An 18789-nucleotide genomic window follows, 5' to 3' on the forward strand; every position below is an offset into this window, starting at 1 on the left:
GATTTTCTTATTTAAACGGGGATAGCAGTTCCATTCTATGTGTCATACTTGATCATTTCGCGATATTGCCATATTTTTGCTGAAAGGATTTAGTAGAGAACATAGACGATAAAGTTCGCAACTTTTGGTCGCTGATAAAAAAAAGCCTTGCCTGTACCGGAAGTAGCGTGACGTCACAGGTTGTGGAGCGCCTCACATCTGCACATTGTTTTTATTCTTGGACGCCAGCAGCGTGAGGGATTCGGACCGAGAAAACGACGATTACCCCATTAATTTGAGTGAGGATGAAAGATTTGTGGATGAGGAAAGTGAAAGTGAAGGATTAGAGGGCAGTGGAAGCGATTCAGATAGGGAAGATGCTGTGAGAGGCGGGTGGGACCTGATATTCAGCTGGGAATGACTACAACAGTAAATAAACACAAGACATATATATACTCTATTAGCCACAACACAACCAGGCTTATATTTAATATGCCACCAATTAATCCCGCATAACAAACACCTCCCCCCTCCCGTCCATATAACCCACCAATACAACTCAAACACCCGCACAACACACTCAATCCCACAGCCCAAAGTACCGTTCACCTCCACAAAGTTCATACAGCACATATATTTCCCCAAAGTTACGTACGTGACATGCACATAGCGGCACGCACGTACGGGCAAGCGATCAAATGTTTGGAAGCCGCAGCTGCGTACTCACGGTACCGCGTATCCAACTCAAAGTCCTCCTGGTAAGAGTCTCTGTTGTCCCAGTTCTCCACAGGCCAATGGTAAAGCTTGACTGTCATCTTTCGGGAATGTAAACAATGAAACACCAGCTATGTGTTTGTGTTGCTGCAGCCGGCCGCTAATACACCGCTTCCCACCTACAGCTTTCTTCTTTGCTGTCTTCATTGTTCATTAAACAAATTGCAAAAGATTCACCAACACAGATGTCCAGAATACTGTGGAATTTTGCGATGAAAACAGACGACTTCATAGCTGGCCACGATGGTGTCCCAAAATGTCCGCTACAGTCCGTGACGTCACGCGCAAACGTCATCATACCGAGACGTTTTCAGCAGAATATTTCGCGGGAAATTTAAAATTGCACTTTACTAATCTAACCTGGTCGTATTGGCATGTGTTGCAATGTTAAGATTTCATCATTGATATATAAACTATCAGACTGCGTGGTCGGTAGTAGTGGCTTTCAGTAGGCCTTTAAGTGCGCCTTATAGTCCGAAAAATATACGGTAATTGGGCATCATATTCTGCAGTGTGAATGTAGCCTGAGTCACGAATGTGTGGGATTCTTTGTTCGATTCCGCTGAATAATATGTGAGCGATGTCGGTGGTATTTCTCATAACATTCTATATTTTGCTATTGTTAAAAAATGATTGTTTTAATAGCTTTTAAATAACTTTTAAGAACCCGGTCTAAATATGACACTGTTCTGGGAGGTTTGTAGTAGCGGGATCCGTAAAAGCCAGAGCTGAGTATCTGGAGGTTGTTGTACAGGTCACAAGGTGTTCGCATGGCGCAATGACGGGAGGTGTTGACAACGCCAACAAAAGCTCAGTGTGCTGCTGTCAACCCGCCCCCTGGCACCCGTCACCTCTCACCTCCTCACTCTGCACCCCCAACATCTCGACTCCACACCCCCCCTTTGCTAAGAAAGAGCGCGTCTAGATGGTGGTCAATTACCGCCAGGGCTGTTGAGGTATGATGGAGTTAAAGGCCTACTGAAATGATTTTTTTTTATTTAAACGGGAATAGCAGATCCATTCTGTGTCATACTTGATCATTTCACGATATTGCCATATTTTTGCTGAAAGGGTTTAGTAGAGAAAATCGACGATAAAGTTCGCAACTTTTGCTCGCTGATAAAAAAAGCCTTGCCTGTACCGGAAGTAGCGTGACGTCACAGGAGCTAGTATTCCTCACAATTCCCCATTGTTTACAATGGAGCGAGAGAGATTTGGACCGAGAAAGTGACGATTACCCCATTAATTTGAGCGAGGATGAAAGATTCGTAGATGAGGAACGTTACAGTGAAGGACTAGAGAGGCAGTGATGGACGTATCTTTTTTCGCTCTGACCGTAACTTAGGTACAAGCTGGCTCATTGGATTCCACACTCTCTCCTTTTTCTATTGTAAATCACAGATTTGTATTTTAAACCACCTCAGATACTATATCCTCTTGAAAATGAGAGTCGAGCACGCGAAATGGACATCTAAAGTGACTTTTATCTCCACGACAATACATCGGTGACACACTTAGCTACTGAGCTAACGTGCTAGCATCGTTCTCAAATGCAGATAGAAACAAAATAAATAAACCCCTGACTGGAAGGATAGACAGAAGAGCAAAAATACTATTAAACCATGTACATGCAACTACACGGTTAAAAATTCTCAGCCTGGTAAGGCTTAACAATGCTGTTGCTAACGACACTAAGGCTAATTTAGCAACTTAGCAACCGGAACTCACAGAACTATGTACTCTCTCCTTTTTCTATTGTGTATCACGGATTTGTATTTTAAACCACCTCGGATACTATATCCTCTTGAAAATGAGAGTCGAGCACGCGAAATGGACATTTAAAGTGACTTTTATCTCCAAGACAATACATCGGTGACACACTTAGCTACTGAGCTAACGTGCTAGCATCGTTCTCAAATGAAGATAGAAACAAAATAAATAAACCCCTGACTGGAAGGATAGACAGAAGAGCAAAAATACTATTAAACTACACGGTTAAAAATTCTCAGCCTGTTAAGGCTTAACAATACTGTTGCTAACGACACTAAGGCTAATTTAGCAACTTAGCAACCGGAACTCACAGAACTATGATAAAACATTAGCGCTCCACCTACGCCAGCTAGCCCTCATCTTCCCATCAACAGCCGTGCTCACCTGCGTTCCAGCGATCAACGGCGCGATGAAGGACTTCGTCCGTGGGTTTGGCGGCAAGCATCGGCGTCTTCTATCAGGGTAAGTAGTCCTTGTTGTGTTGCTGTAAGTATTGTACTTAGCCGCTAATACACCGATCGATCCCACCTACAACGTTCTTCTTTGCAGCCTCCATTGTTCATTAAACAAATTGCAAAAGATTCACCAACACAGATGTCCAGAATACTGTGGAATTTTGTCGAAGAAAACAGAGCTTTGTGTATTGTGTCCAATAGGGCCCAAACACTTCCGTGCATTTTATGACATCACACGCATAAATCATATCCAAAGGAGTTTTTCAACCGGAAGTGTGGCGGGAATTTTAAAATGTCACTTTATAAGTTAACCCGGCCGTATTGGCATGTGTTTCAATGTTAAGATTTCATCATTGATATATAAACTATCAGACTGCGTGGTCGGTAGTAGTGGCTTTCAGTAGGCCTTTAAAGGGTACTATGTATGTATGTATGGTACTATGTGTCTGAAGACCGGGGGCCACTATAGCTTGTAGGATAAAAAAAAAAAAAAAAAAAAGAAGATATGTCATTCTGTTTATTTTCAGGTCATTTATGAAGGAGTACAATAAATGGGGTCAAATATTTGTGTTTCTTCAGTTAGCTTAGAACACACAAAAACTAACTACAAAACAATTTCCCATTGAAAACACAATGGCTAAGTATTTCTTAGCATTAAAGCTTTGTAACTTTTCAACCTTTCATAAAATATTTTCATAACTTTTGGGATAAAACAATACAACTAGATGAATGACACCTCTGTCGTGGCCTGAGGAGGCGCTAAGCAATTTTGAGTTATTTAATGTGGCCCGCAAAAGCTTTGAAATAATATGCGTCAATGCAGTACTTTACAAAATGTATTAGTGCTTTCCATTTTGACAGAAAAAAATACATTTATTATATCCAGTGTTGGGTTGGTTACTGAAAACCAGTAACTAGTTACAGTTACTAGTTACTTTATTTCAAAAGTAACTCAGTTATTAACTCAGTTACTTACACCAAAAAGTAATGCGTTACTGTGTAAAGTAACTATTTAGTTACTTTTATATGTATATATATATATTATTTTTATTTTTTTAATTGTTTTTTAAGGCCCTCTTTAGTGCCCTTTTAGCCTTCATTACAGTACTGTTATTGCACTGGAGAATAAAACAATCTGTTGATCAACTTGACATGCATTTGCATCACTGAACTCTGCTAAGCAACGTGGTCTACATACAACACACAAAGACAAAGATATGTTTCAGAGGGCCAATTTATTTCAGGCCAGAACAAATTGACAAAACTATGCTAAATAGCTGCAACATAACATACATAAGTAACAAACAGCATAATAACGACATAGCTGTAAACCAAGGAAGGCACACACTACATACACAAAGCCTAACCAGGCGTTTTTTTTTCTCTCAAGGAATTGTGAAATAAAATCATGTCTGAAGCCCAGAACACTCTACACATTTCCCCCGTTTTAGTATAGAGATAAGGAAATATTGGCCTGGCCCACTAGGATCCCTCTTTATGTTTGTGAACTTTATAGTCTATACATTTAGAGTGATGTGATAATCAAACACTCTAGAACTCTAGAATGAAAGAGCAACAGTATATAAGAGAATTGACAGAGTGTGTGTACCTTCAGTGAGCAGAGGCAGATGCCTCGATAAAATCCAGCCGCTGTTGCTCAGGAGGTGAAGTGTGTCTCTCTTTACTAGCTTCGTCGAAGCATGTTGCTTTTGTAGCTGTTTCAGCAGATTTGAATTGCTAGGATACGATCTTTGATCCAAGACACAACTTACATTTAACTAAAATGTTATTTTCTTTGTGGTCGACAAAAGAAAAGTAGTGAGAATATCTCCATGTTAAGAAACTCGACTTCGACACAGATACGCCCCCTCCCACACACACACACACATACACACACACACACACACACATACACAGCGCGCTCCTCTTTCCGGTCGCCTCTTCTTGCAGCGCTCCAATAAAACACACTCAGATCTTCTCAGTTTCTAGCCGATACTACATAAAAAATAACGTAAAATAACGCAGTAACGCATCATGTAGTAACAATAACTGAGTTACTGAATATAAAAAAATAACGCGTTAGATTACTATTTACCGCCGTAAGTAACGGCGTTACAGTAACGCGTTACTTTGTAGCGCGTTAGTCCCAACACTGATTATATCAATATGCAATCTGCATACAAACAAAATACAGTATAAAAGGCATTATCTCATATTAAAAACAGTGTTTGTGCATATTCAGTAAAAGGCATCTAATAAATAAATACAAGCAGCAATAAAATAAAATAAAATTGCATGCAATTGCATATCTTTTAAAATATAATATCTAATAATGCAACAAATATAATACTATCATACATTTCATAAAAATGACAAATATGTGCTTGACTTATGATTTCAATGCAAGTTTTTCATCCAACTGTACACTAAAAATAACAATACTGTAGAACGTACAGTAAAAAACTGGCAGCTCAGTTGCTAGGATTTTGTCGTACAAAAACTATAGTACCCTTTTCCCATTTACAGTAATACGCTGTAAAAAAATTAAAAAACACCATCAATTTTACAGTAAAACTGTAGCAACTGAGCTGCCAGTTTATTTTACTGCAAAATCTAAAGATTGTATATATATATATATATATATATATATATATATATATATATATATATATATATATATATATATATATATATATATATATATATATATATATATAATCAAATGCATAGGCAATTGTATAATAATACTTGGAGGTGAATCCTCATACATTTATAGCCATAAATTATTCACGGTTACAAGCAGCCATCTGAGGTCAGCCACAACTGCGATATGGCCCTCAGTGAAAACCAGTTTGACTCCCGTGCCTTACGGCATACGTCACTGCGCCCCTTTCCCCATTCGTTAAAAAGACGTATGCAAACGCCTGTGTGCAATTACTGCTATCATGGCCGAAGCTGCAAAACGACCAAAGAAACGAAAAGTTTTGTCTGAAGAGGCAAAAAGGGAGGCTACCCGGATAAACGGACAGTCAAGGATCAACATTGCCACCGGCTTTCACTCGCTGGCGTGAGCTCGAAGACGAGTGATTTCAGACCGATACTGCCTTGGCTCTTTTCCTGCTAAACTAGTTAGTGACTTTCGACGCTCAAATCAAAATGATAATGCTAATGATAGCTATCGGGAATTTGGGTGTTAGCAATAAATAGGCGTCAGCTTGATAGTTCGCAGTTCCACACCGACACGACCAGCCACGCAACAAACTCAAAAAAACATGAGATGACAGCCAACCTCAAATATAAAGTTAGAGTAAAATATATAGGTTCCTACTAGTGTTGTCCCGATACCAATATTTAGGTACCAGTACCGGTACCAAAATGTTTTTCGGTACTTTTCAATACTTTTCTGAATAAAGGGGACCACACAAATGGCATTATTGGCTTTATTTTAACAAAAAATCTTAGGGTACACTAAACATATGTTTATTATTGCAAGTTTGTCCTTAAATAAAATAGTGAACATACGAGACAACTTGTCTTTTAGTAGTAAGTAAACAAACAAAGGCTCCTAATTAGTCTGCTGACATATGCAGTAACATATTGTGTCATTTATCTACCTATTAGTTTATCAACAATATAAAGGACAAGCTGTAAAAATGGATTATTAATCCACTTGTTAATTTACTGTTAATATCTGCTTACTTTCCATTTCAACATGTTCTATCTACACTTCTGTTAAAATGTAATAATCACTTATTCTTCTGTTGTTTGATACTTTACTATACCACACATTTGAGTATCGATCCGATACCAAGTTGTTACAGGATCATACATTGGTCATATTCAAAGTCCTCATGTGTCCAGGGACGTATTTCCTTAGTTTATAAACATAATATGAATTTTAAAAAAACGAAAAAAATATTTTAAGTTCTCATGTGTCCAGGGACGCATTTCCTGACTTTATATACATAAAATATTTTTTTTTAGTATCGACTTGATACACTCCTGTACTTGGTATCATTACAGTGTTTACATTGTGACGCCGGTGAGCTACGGTGTGTAGTGAAGCATGTTTAGCTATTCCTCGTCCTGCAGGGATGATACTTGTAAGAAACTTACTTTATTTGTCGCCATGGAGGCGAGGATTAATGATTTAGAAGTAGCTACAACACTGCAGACTGCGGATGGACGTTAGCCGCTAGCGAGCTAGCCATGTCTTAAAGCACCTCTTCCTGAGAGCGTTTCAGTGTTATAAATTCACCTTTATCGTTAGTTTTTAAGCCAAAATGCGTCCATTCTCCCTTTTTTGTCTACACACTGTGTCTGCTTGTAAGTACTCCGTGATTGTGCGCTGCCGAACATGCTCCTCTGCTCGTAAAACCAGCAATGTCACGACGTGACGACGACGGGGGGGCAGGGGGTGGATGACCGGTACTTTTTAGAGGCGGCATAGTACCGAATATGATTCATTAGTATCAGGGTACTATACTAGTACCGGTATATCGTACAACCCTAGTTCCTACTGTGGAAATATCAGTCATACTGAATCATCGTGGTATTATGGTGTCATTTTGTGTGTATTCTGACAGTCATTTCTGATGATTTATGAAGCTCATTGGAAATGGTGTCTTCTTTCAGGCAAATCACTACCGCTTTGGTCCACTGGCGTCGCCAAAATCAACCCAAACTTAATTCAGTCTTTTTTCTTTTTTTTTTGTAGTATTTATTTATTCATACTCATTTATCCCCCTCCCCCCCAAAAAAACCCAACAAAACAAATTAACTAGAGATGTTCGATAATGGCTTTTTTGCCGATATCCGATATTCCGATATTGTCCACCTCTTAATTACCGATTCCGATATCAACCGATAACGATCGTGGAATGAACACATTATTATGCCTAATTTTGTTGTGATGCCCCGCTGGATGCATTAAACCAGTGGTCCCCAACCAGTACCGGTCCGCACAAGAAATAATAAAAAAAAACAAAAAAACTTGTTTTGTTTTTTTTAATTTTTTTTAAAATTAAATCAACATAAAAAAACACAAGATACACTTACAATTAGTGCACCAACCCAAAAAACCTCCCTACCCCATTTACACTCATTCGCACAAATGGGTTGTTTATTTCTGTTATTAATATTCTGGTTTCTACATTATATATCAATATAGATCAATACAGTCTGCAGGGATACAGTCCATAAGCACACATGATTGTATTTTTTTAAGGCAAAAAATAAATAAATAAATAAAAATCCCCCCCCGGGACCGCCGATAAATTTTACTTTTTGAAACCGATACCGATAATTTCCGATATTACATTTTAAAGCATTTATCTCTAAAATTAACAATAACACCCCTTTTCCGCCCTCCTGGTCCTCCATGTTCTTGCCACAGATCAGTCCGAGTGGGTAACAACATGCCGACGTCCCCTTCACTGCAACAGAAAGGCGAACAAAGACGGAAAATAACAACTTCCAGAGAAGCAGCACAGTCGATGAGTCAAAACAAAGCAGAGTAGTTGCCAACAGTTCCTGTTACATTTGTGCCGTCGCCTCTTTTATTTTTGCCATGTTGCTCATCACACGGCCCCAGGCGGATTTCCAGTTTTCTTAGGTGTTCCCTTCAGATTCTATTTAATCTCCTCCTGATCTAAGTATAGCAGGAGGTGCCTTAACCACAGGGAAGCTTTGGGGGCAAATTCTGACTTCACGCCAACAAAATCCTTCCACGTGCTAATAAAGACAATCCTATTCTTAAACAACTTCCTAATTATTATATGAATATTACAAAAACTTAGTGCATCAAAATATCAGTCCAGTAAACCACGGGTGTCAACTCAAGGCCCGCGGAACCAGATCTGGACCACCAAATTATCTTATCTGGCCCCTGATATCCTGGATATATAATATGCATCATTTAACTACTTTATCTTTTCTTACTAAATGTATTCCTTCCTTCTGTTTTGACAGAAAAAACTTGACTTTTCAGTCACGTCCGTATCCTCTCTCCCTCTCTGCTCCCGGCCGCTTACTGTTAAAGACAACAGATGATTAAAATTAACACGTACCACCTGTGAAATCTAATCACCTGCCAGCTGTGTCTCGCCGTCAGCACACGCCCCGCCCCTGCGCGATGGTGCTCGTCCTCAGAAACTGCTGTTCTAAATGTGTCCACTGGATGTCACAATAGCAATTCTGTTAGGACTAGCAAGAGGTACAAAGTAAAGCGTGGCTGCGACTCACATGAAACTTAGCCTACTCAGTGGCCTAGTGGTTAGAGTGTCCGCCCTGCGATCGGTAGGTCGTGAGTTCAAACCCCGGCCGAGTCATACCAAAGACTATAAAAATGGGAACCATTACCTCCCTGCTTGGCACTCAGCATCAAGGGTTGGAATTGGGGGTTAAATCACCAAAAATGATTCCCGGGCGCGGCTACCACTGCTGCCCACTGCTCCCCTCACCTCCCAGGGGGTGAACAAGGGGATGGGTCAAATGCAGAGGACACATTTCACCACACCTAGTGTGTGTGTGACCATCATTGGTACTTTAACTTTAATGGCAGGCAAGTCCAGTACCCGCACTGTTGTAACACTTGGCCTGGCATTGTCCTACTGAAATAAGCAGGGGCGTCCTTGATAACGTTGCTTTAACTTTAAAACCTGCCGTTTTATGTCTTCAGCTTCGAACACATGGTCATTTGGCACCCTTACTCCCCCACTCTGTCAAAAATGAGAAAACGTAACCCTTTTGAATAGATTTTGACCTCCGTTTCCTACGGTTCGTTGAGTTAGCACTGCATTGATACGTGGACATGACAAAGGAGGTGTTTGATACCTCGAAGAGTTTACATGTTGTTGTTTTTTGTTCAATCCCAGAGAGCCTGTGACTTAAAGTTTAATACAGGCTTTGTAGATACACTGAGACGAAGTCTAAGGTCATTGTGATTTTTGAAGCTGCACCAATTTTCCTCTGAATTTTCAACAAAACTTGTAGTGTTTTGTCCAGAGGATTATTTGTTATTTGTACGTTTTCATAATGTGCTTCTTCTATTTTTTGGCCAAAAGTAAAACAAAGAAAACAACCTGGAGTTGTCTTTATTTTTAAGTTATCCTGCCATGATTTTACCTTTACCTCCATGCGTTCCCTGAGCTAAAATGAGTTTGGCACCCCTGACTTAATGTTTTTTCAGGGGGGTTTTTTCACTACAATGGGGCAGAACTAAAGATGCCCGATAATATCGGACTGCCGATATTATCGGCCGATAAATGCTTTAAAATGTAATATCGGAAATTATCAGTATCGGTTTCAAAATTATCGGTATCAGTTTCAAAAAGTAAATTTATGACTTTTTTAAACGCCGCTGCGTACACGGACGTAGGGAGAAGTACAGAGCGCCATTAAACCTTAAAGGCACTGCCCAATCACATAATATCTACAGCTTTTCACACTCACAAGTGAATGCAAGGCATACTTGGTCAACAGCCATACAGGTCACACTGAAGGTGACCGTATAAACAACTTTAACACTGTTACAAATATGCGCCACACTGTGAACCCACACCAAACAAGAATGAAAAACACATTTCGGGGGAGCATCTGCACCGTAACACAACATAATAGGGCTGTGAATCTTTGGGTGTCCCACGATTCGATTCAAAATCGATTCTTGGGGTCACGATTCAATTTAAAGTCGATTTTTTTTTTCAATTCAACACGATTCTCGATTCAAAAACAATTTAAAAAAAATATAAATATTTATTTTCTTTAAATGAAAACAATACACAAAAATACCATAATAATGCAATACAATTTCAAAACCAAACCCGACCCAGCAACATTCAGAACAGCAATAAACAGAGCAATTGAGAGCAATGGAGGACACACAAACATGACACGGAACAATCTAAAAGTAGTGAGACAAAAATGAATATCATCAACAACAGTATCAATATTAGTAACAATTTCAACATAGCAGTGATTAAAAATCCCTCATTGATATTATCATTACAAACATTAATAAAAAATACAAAAAATGAACAATAGTGTCACAGTGGCTTACACTTGCATCGCATCTCATAAATTAAATGTCTAATTATAATGTCAATGAGGGATTTTTAATCACTGCTATGTTGAAATTGTAACTAATATTGATACTGTTGTTGATAATATTCATTTTTGTTTCACTACTTTTGGTTTGCTCTGTGTCGTGTTTGTGTCTCCTCTCAATTGCTCTGTTTATTGCAGTTCTGAGTGTTGCTGGGTCGGGTTTGGTTTTGGACTTGGATTGCATTGTTATGGTATTGCTGTGTATTGTTTTGTTGGATTAATTAATTAAAAAAAAAAAAAAAAAAAAATTTACTAAAAAAAAAATCGATTTTTTTAAAAATGAGAATCGATTCTGAATCGCACAACGTGAGAATCGCGATTCGAATTCGAATCGATTTTTTCCCACACCCCTACAACATACACACAACAGAACAAATACCAGAACCCCTTGCAGCGTTAACTCTTCCGGGACACTACAATATACACCCCCCTCTAACCCCTCCCCCCCCCCCCAACTCAACCCCGCCCACCTCAACCTCCTCATGCTCTCTCAGGAAGAGCATGTCCCAAATTCCAAGCTGCTGTTTTGAGGCATGTTAAAAAAATATAATGCACTTTGTGACTTCAATAATAAATATGGCAGTGCCATGTTGGCATTTTTTTCCATAACTTGAGTTGATTTATTTTGGAAAACCTTGTTACATTGTTTAATGCATCCAGCGGGGCATCACAACAAAATTAGGCATAATAATGTGTTCATTCCACGACTGTATATATCGGTATCGGTTAATATCGGAATCGGTAATTAAGAGTTGGACAATATCGGCAAAAAAGCCATTATCGGACATCTCTAGGCAGAACCATCCTTGCCTGTGTACGCTGACCTCTCGTTGGAGGATACATAGTTGGGACTTTGGTACCAGCATGGAGACGAGATCTGACCAAGCAAAGTCTATGAGCATGAGTTGACGAAGAGTGAGGGGCGAAACGTCTTCGAAGACCAACCGAACAGTCCAGTTGCGATCGATTGAACGCCCTGAGAATACAAAGACCCGATCAAGGAGAACGTTCCGTAGACATCCGGCTTCTGATTGGGAATGTGCACACACACTTCAGCTTTCCCAACAATGGCTGAGTGAAAGGATCAAGAGGGTGGGAGGCGGGGGACTCAGTGTGTCGGATGACCTGATTGGAGCATACACAGAAGCCCAGGAAGTGCTGAAGTAAGAGCTGGGAGAGAGAGAGAGAGAGAGAGAGAGAGTCAGGGAAAGAGGGAGTGGGACTTGTGAAAGTGCACGGTTCTGCCGGAGCTGAAAAGTATTTTTTTTTTCGTCGTCAAGTTCCTGTCACCACTTTTTGCTCGACCTGCTTTTTAATCCCAGGAAGCAGAGGTAAGAGGCTGCCTCTCTGCTACATTAGTGCTTCAAGTTTTTCATCTTTGGGCGGAAAGTTGTGCAGACTCCAGTTTTTTGGGGCTGTCACTTGAAAACAGCATCCTCTTTGGAGTTGTGTGTGCTGCGTCGCCTCTCAAAGCTTGTTTTGCACAGCGGCTGTTTGGCTCCGAGATGAGCTGCAGCCAACCATTTAGTGAGCACTAGTCTAATGTGTGTGTGGCTGTGTCTAATTAAGCTAAAGGGGAGGGGGTCCTCTTAAAGCTATGTGAACCTTTCCTTCCATCGTCTTATTTGACGCATAGTCATCACCCGGCCTGCCCTAAAGCGGGGTCAGGCCGGTTCGTTCAGGTGATCAAACGGATGACAACATTGCAAACAGTCATTCTGCAATCTCCAAGACGTGAATCCGTAAAGGGGAACTGCACTTTTCTGGGGGGGAATTTTGCCTGTCCTTCACAATCATTATGAGAGACAAGAACACAGTCTTTTTTTAAAAAAAATTTACGATTTTAAAGATGATAAATAACTCTTGAAAGATGCGGATAATGGGAGTTACTGTTGTAGTCTTTAAAGTCCTCTAAAACAACTTCATAACTCTCCATCAACTTTTTATATACACACTGCAAGTTTATATATAATGTAGTAATAGACACCTTCATAATAATATGTATTATGTTTAATATACACACTGCAAGTATATATATAATGTAGTAACAGACACCTTCATAACAATATGTACTATGTTAATTATACACACTGCATGTATATATATAATGTAGTAACAGACACCTTCATAATAATATGTAATATGTACAATATACACACTGCAAGTATATATATAATGTAGTAATAGACACCTTCATAACAATATGTATTATGTTAAATATACACACTGCATGTATATATATAATGTAGTAATAGACACCTTCATAACAATATGTATTATGTTAAATATACACACTGCAAGTATATATATAATGTAGTAATAGACACCTTCATAACAATATGTATTATGTTAAATATACACACTGCAAGTATATATATAATGTAGTAACAGACACCTTCATAACAATATGTAATATGTACAATATACACACTGCAAGTATATATATAATGTAGTAACAGACACCTTCATAACAATATGTAATATGTACAATATACACACTGCAAGTATATATATAATGTAGTAACAGACACCTTCATAAAAATATGTAATGTGTACAATATTTACCGTATTTTGATCAATTTAATCATTTCCGGAACTGATTATTCCGCTCATTGATTTCTGTTTACATAGCAGCGCATGTCTGACTACTGGCAATATGTTGCGTTCCTGCTTCCGGAAACAAACACAAGTGTATTTTCTAATCATGGCAGACTTGGTAACAGAAAGCAAATATGACTATTTTTGGACGAATGAGGATTTACAACCTTATCTTTTTAAAGCTGAATATACTGCTGCTTATAGAAGGAAGAGGGGAATGAAAGCGATTTTGATGCTATAAATATGGAATTTGGAGACAAGCTATTTCGACATAAATGGACTGCTTACACAAAATCAACAGGAAACGTCCCCAGCCAGCTGGACCAAACAGACAACTGTCCATCGAGTGAGTCACACTTTATATTGATCATGATACACGCAGCAACGTCATGCGTGTTATTACAACTACAGTACATACGCTGTCTGGCTAGCTGTGTACAAACAAAACTTGAAATAATACTTTACAGACACTGTAATGTGATTGTTCATGTTTTTTCAGTCAGTACAGATTGGTGTCCTATTGCAGTGTTGTGTATTACAAAACTTAAACTTGTTTCGTGCTTACATAGAAGCTAGCTTGTCTCTAGTTCCTCAATGTTCGTTCTTACAATACCAATGTCGCTACAGTTTGGTTATTATACAGGTTACGGAACGTAAATGAAGTATTGTTGACGGTTTTTAAATGCATTTTTAAAGTTATTTAGAGGTAGAGTGGATTGCTCCCATTAGCTGCATTGCTAGCCACCAAGAACAAGCCAATTTTTATGTTAGAAAGTGAAAGTTCATTTGATTTTGAATTCTCGAATGCAAAAACAAATTTTTTGCCATTTTTTCTATTTTTATTTCTGAAACAAAAGTTGGACAACTATTTAGTGACACTTTTTTTTAAACGACAATAGGACTAAGGTTATACCGTTATGCTAAAAACATGCTAAAATACTGCTTCCGGTTCAATTTGTCATCACACCACACATTTTGCATTTTGGATAAACATGAATTGGATTTTTGTGTTTATCCGGAAAAATTAAAATTAATAAAAGGAAAACAGCACAAATTTTATGGCAATATTTTAATGAAAATCAACCCTTTTTTGTTTGTTTTCAAATCTGCCATATATAGTAAAAATCGAAAAACCGCCCTAACTTTGTTTTTTGATTTGCGTTTCAGAATTGGAAAAAAAATTAACCGAAGGTACACCTATGAGGGTCCGTTGGGGACATTATTCAGAATTACCCCTTACATACACTACTGAAATGCTTTTTTTGAGCGCATTTCAGTAGTGTACGTGAGAGCATTTCAGTAGTGTATGTGAGAGCTTTTCAGTAGTGTATGTGAGAGCTTTTCAGTAGTGTTTGTGAGAGCTTTTCAGTAGTGTATGTGAGAGCGTTTCAGTAGTGTATGTGAGAGCGTTTCAGTAGTGTGTATAAGAGTGTTTCAGTAGTGTGTATAAGAGTGTTTCAGTAGTGTGTATAAGAGTGTTTCAGTAGTGTGTATAAGAGTGTTCCAGTAGTGTATGTGAGAGCATTTCAGTAGTGTGTATAAGAATGTTTCAGTAGTGTATGTGAGAGCTTTTCAGTAGTGTATGTGAGAGCATTTCAGTAGTGTATGTGAGAGCGTTTCAGTAGTGTGTTTAAGAGTGTTTCAGTAGTGCAGGGGTCGGGAACCTTTTTGGCTGAGAGAGCCATGAAAGCCAAATATTTTAAAATATTTTTCCGTAAGAGCCGTATAAAAAATGTTAACACTGAATACAACTAAATGCGTGCATTTTTAAGTTAGACCAACATTTTTAGAGTATAATAAGTTTCTTGTTATTTTTAATAACTGTTTTTTTTAAGCTAACCAATAATAAATAAAATACTTCTTACCATTAATGCGACTTCTGGTGTTGCATGGTTTTGCTGATGGCTTTGTAGTCTGGTTGATACGTGGTTATTTTTAACACTTCGATTATCAGCGGAATTATTCATTACTTATCGTGTTAAGCAATGACAGCTACAATTTATCTGAGAGCCAGATGCAGTCATCAAAACAGCTACATATGGCTCTAGAGCCATAGGTTCCCTACCCCTGCAGTAGTGTATGTGAGAGCATTTCAGTAGTGTATGTGAGAGCTTTTCAGTAGTGTGTATAAGAGTGTTTCAGTAGTGTGTGTGAGAGAAAAACATTTCAGTTGTTTGTGAGAGCATTTCAGTAGTGTGTATAAGAGTGTTTCAGTAGTGTATAAGAGTGTTTCAGTAGTGTGTGTGAGAGAAAAAACATTTCAGTTGTGTATGTGAGAGCATTTCAGTAGTGTATGTGAGAGTGTTTCAGTAGTGTGTATAAGAGTGTTTCAGTAGTGTGTGTGAGAGAAAAAACATTTCAGTTGTGTATGTGAGAGCATTTCAGTAGTGTATGTGAGAGCATGTCAGTAGTGTATGTGAGAGCATTTCAGTAGTGTGTATAAGAGTGTTTCAGTAGTGTGTGTGAGAGAAAAACATTTCCGTTGTTTATGTGAGAGCATTTCAGTAGTGTGTATAAGAGTGTTTCAGTAGTGTGTGTGAGAGAAAAAACATTTCACTTGTGTATGTGAAAGCATTTCAGTAATGTATGTGAGAGCATTTCAGTAGTGTGCATAAGAGTGTTTCAGTAGTGTGTGTGAGAGAAAAAACATTTCACTTGTGTATGTGAGAGCATTTCAGTAATGTATGTGAGAGTGTTTCAGTACTGTGTATAAGAGTGTTTCAGTAGTGTGTGTGAGAGAAAAAAAAATTCAGTTGTGTATGTGAGAGCATTTCAGTAGTGTGTATAAGAGTGTTTCAGTAGTGTGTGTGAGAGAAAACATTTCAGTTGTTTATGTGAGAGCATTTCAGTAGTGTGTATAAGAGTGTTTCAGTAATGTGTGTGAGAGAAAAAACATTTCACTTGTGTATGTGAGAGCATTTCAGTAGTGTACGTGAGAGTGTTTCAGTAGTGTGTATAAGAGTGTTTCAGTAGTGTGTGTGAGAGAAAAAACATTTCAGTTGTGTACGTGAGAGCATTTCAGTAGTGTATGTAAGAGGTAATTCTGAATAATGTCCCTAACGGCCCCTCATATACACGGACCTGCACTGCGAGCCACCAAGAACGAGCCAATTTTTACATGTTAGAAAGCAAAAAAAAAACAAAAAAACCTTTTGTCTTCTTGTCTCTCAAAATGATTGTGAACGATAGGCAAAAGTGTAATTCTCCTTTAAAGGTGAACCTTTGAAGAGCAACTCCCATTGTGCCTCACTATTGTTTGTGGACTAGCGGGACATCTCCAAATCGAAATATTGAAAGTATTGTCAAATACTGTCCATCTTCAAAAGATCTTATCACACTGGGAAATCCAATAAGGTCTACCCGTCCTAATACGTTGAAGTTCACATAACCGGTAAGTACTTTACCAATCGTACCGCAGCTCATCCTTCATCACTGTGGTTGTCGCTCCCAAGTTCCCTGCACACTTTGACCAGTGCTGATGTAGCAAGATGTCTGCGAGGAGACCAGGGGAAGCTGTTATTAAGTGGAAGGTGCCGGCTGCCAGTTGACTTCAGCCAAGCCATTTGTCTTAAGTGCTAGCATATGAGCTTCTGGCTTTTTCCAGGCAAAGGCAAAGGACATATTCCTGTCACGATCAGGTTCTGTCTGGACCTTTCTTTAACTCCGACTTTGTGGTGGTGATTAAGCCCGGGCTTGTGGTATGTCGCCCAGGTGAAGGTGTGCGTGTTAGGGGTCATTGAATTAGTCCATTGAGCTCTCATCCCTTCAATGGGCATCACTGTAGCGTTTGTATCAAATGTTCATTGAAATGAAAATGGCAAGACTCCATGACGCTGCCAGGAAGGCATTTGTTCAAGTATTGTGCGTTTTCTGGGTGGTCTTCATGTAAACGTATCCTAATACGTGTGATACCAGTTGCAATTTGACGCCTGTGGATGGCAATATTTGATGCCCTATTGAATCATTATGTCCATCTCCTCTGTTCTTTACCCCTTTGTATTTGTATTTGAGAATATTTATGTACAAAACCCAAAACCAGTGAAGTTGGCACGTTGTGTAAATGGTAAATAAAAACAAAAGACAATGATTTGCAAATCCTTTTCAACTTATATTCAATTGAATAGACTGCAAAGACAAGATATTTAATGTTCCAAAAAAATCATTGACTGCATTGCAAAAATTTGAAATGTGGACTCGTCAGAGCACAGAACACTTTTCCACTTTGCATCAGTCCATTTTCGATGAGCTCGGGCCCAGCGGAGCCGGAGGCGTTTCTGGGTGTTGTTGATAAATGGCTTTGGCTTTGCATAGTAGAGTTTTAACTTGCACTTACAGATGTAGCGACGAACTGTAGTTACTGACAGTGGTTTTCTAAAGTGTTCCTGAGACCATGTGGTGATATCCTTTACACCCTGATGTCACTTTTTGATGCAGTGCCGCCTGAGGGATCCAAGGTCACGGGCATTCAATGTTACGTGCAGTGATTTCTCCAGATTCTCTGAACCCTTTGATGATATTACAGACCGTAGATGGTGAAATCCCTAAATTCCTTGCAATAGCTGGTTGAGAAATGTTGTTCTTAAACTGTTGGACAATTTGCTCACGCATTTGTTGACAAAGTGGTGACCCTCGCCCCATCCTTGTTTGTGAATGACTGAGCATTTCATGGAATCTACTTTTATACCCAATCATGGCACCCACCTGTTCCCAATTTGCCTGTTCACCTGTGGTATGTTCCAAATAAGTGTTTGATGAGCATTCCTCAACTTTATCAGTATTTATTGCCACCTTTCCCAACTTCTTTGTCACATGTTGCTGGTATCAAATTATAAAGTTAATGATTATTTGCACACAAAAAAAAAAGTTTATCAGTTTGAACATCAAATATGTTGTCTTTGTAGCATATTCAACTGAATATGGGTTGAAAATGATTTGCAAATCATTGTATTCCGTTTATATTTACATCTAACACAATTTCCCAACTCATATGGAAACGGGGTTTGTGTGTATATATATATATATATATTATATATATATATATATATATATATATATATATATATATATATATATATATATATATACACTACCGTTCAAAATTTTGTGG

The 18789-nt window shown here is 38.6% G+C and overlaps 1 protein-coding gene across 12 annotated transcripts in view; it reads left to right on the forward strand.

The window, feature by feature from the left end:
* Window positions 1-18789, forward strand: part of si:ch211-285f17.1 (sickle tail protein) — a 351576-nt gene that overhangs the window by 145482 nt on the left and 187305 nt on the right. The window contains exon 1 of one of the 12 annotated variants that reach the window (XM_062021663.1): window positions 12275-12415. The exons of the other annotated variants lie outside the window; for them this stretch is intronic. The gene's annotated coding sequence lies outside the window, so the exon portion shown is untranslated. Of the gene's footprint in view, window positions 1-12274; window positions 12416-18789 lie in introns of those variants that run through there. 12 annotated transcript variants of the gene reach the window in all.

Source organism: Entelurus aequoreus, linkage group LG15, assembly GCF_033978785.1.
Source record: "Entelurus aequoreus isolate RoL-2023_Sb linkage group LG15, RoL_Eaeq_v1.1, whole genome shotgun sequence".
In the NCBI taxonomy this organism is placed as follows: domain Eukaryota; kingdom Metazoa; phylum Chordata; class Actinopteri; order Syngnathiformes; family Syngnathidae; genus Entelurus; species Entelurus aequoreus.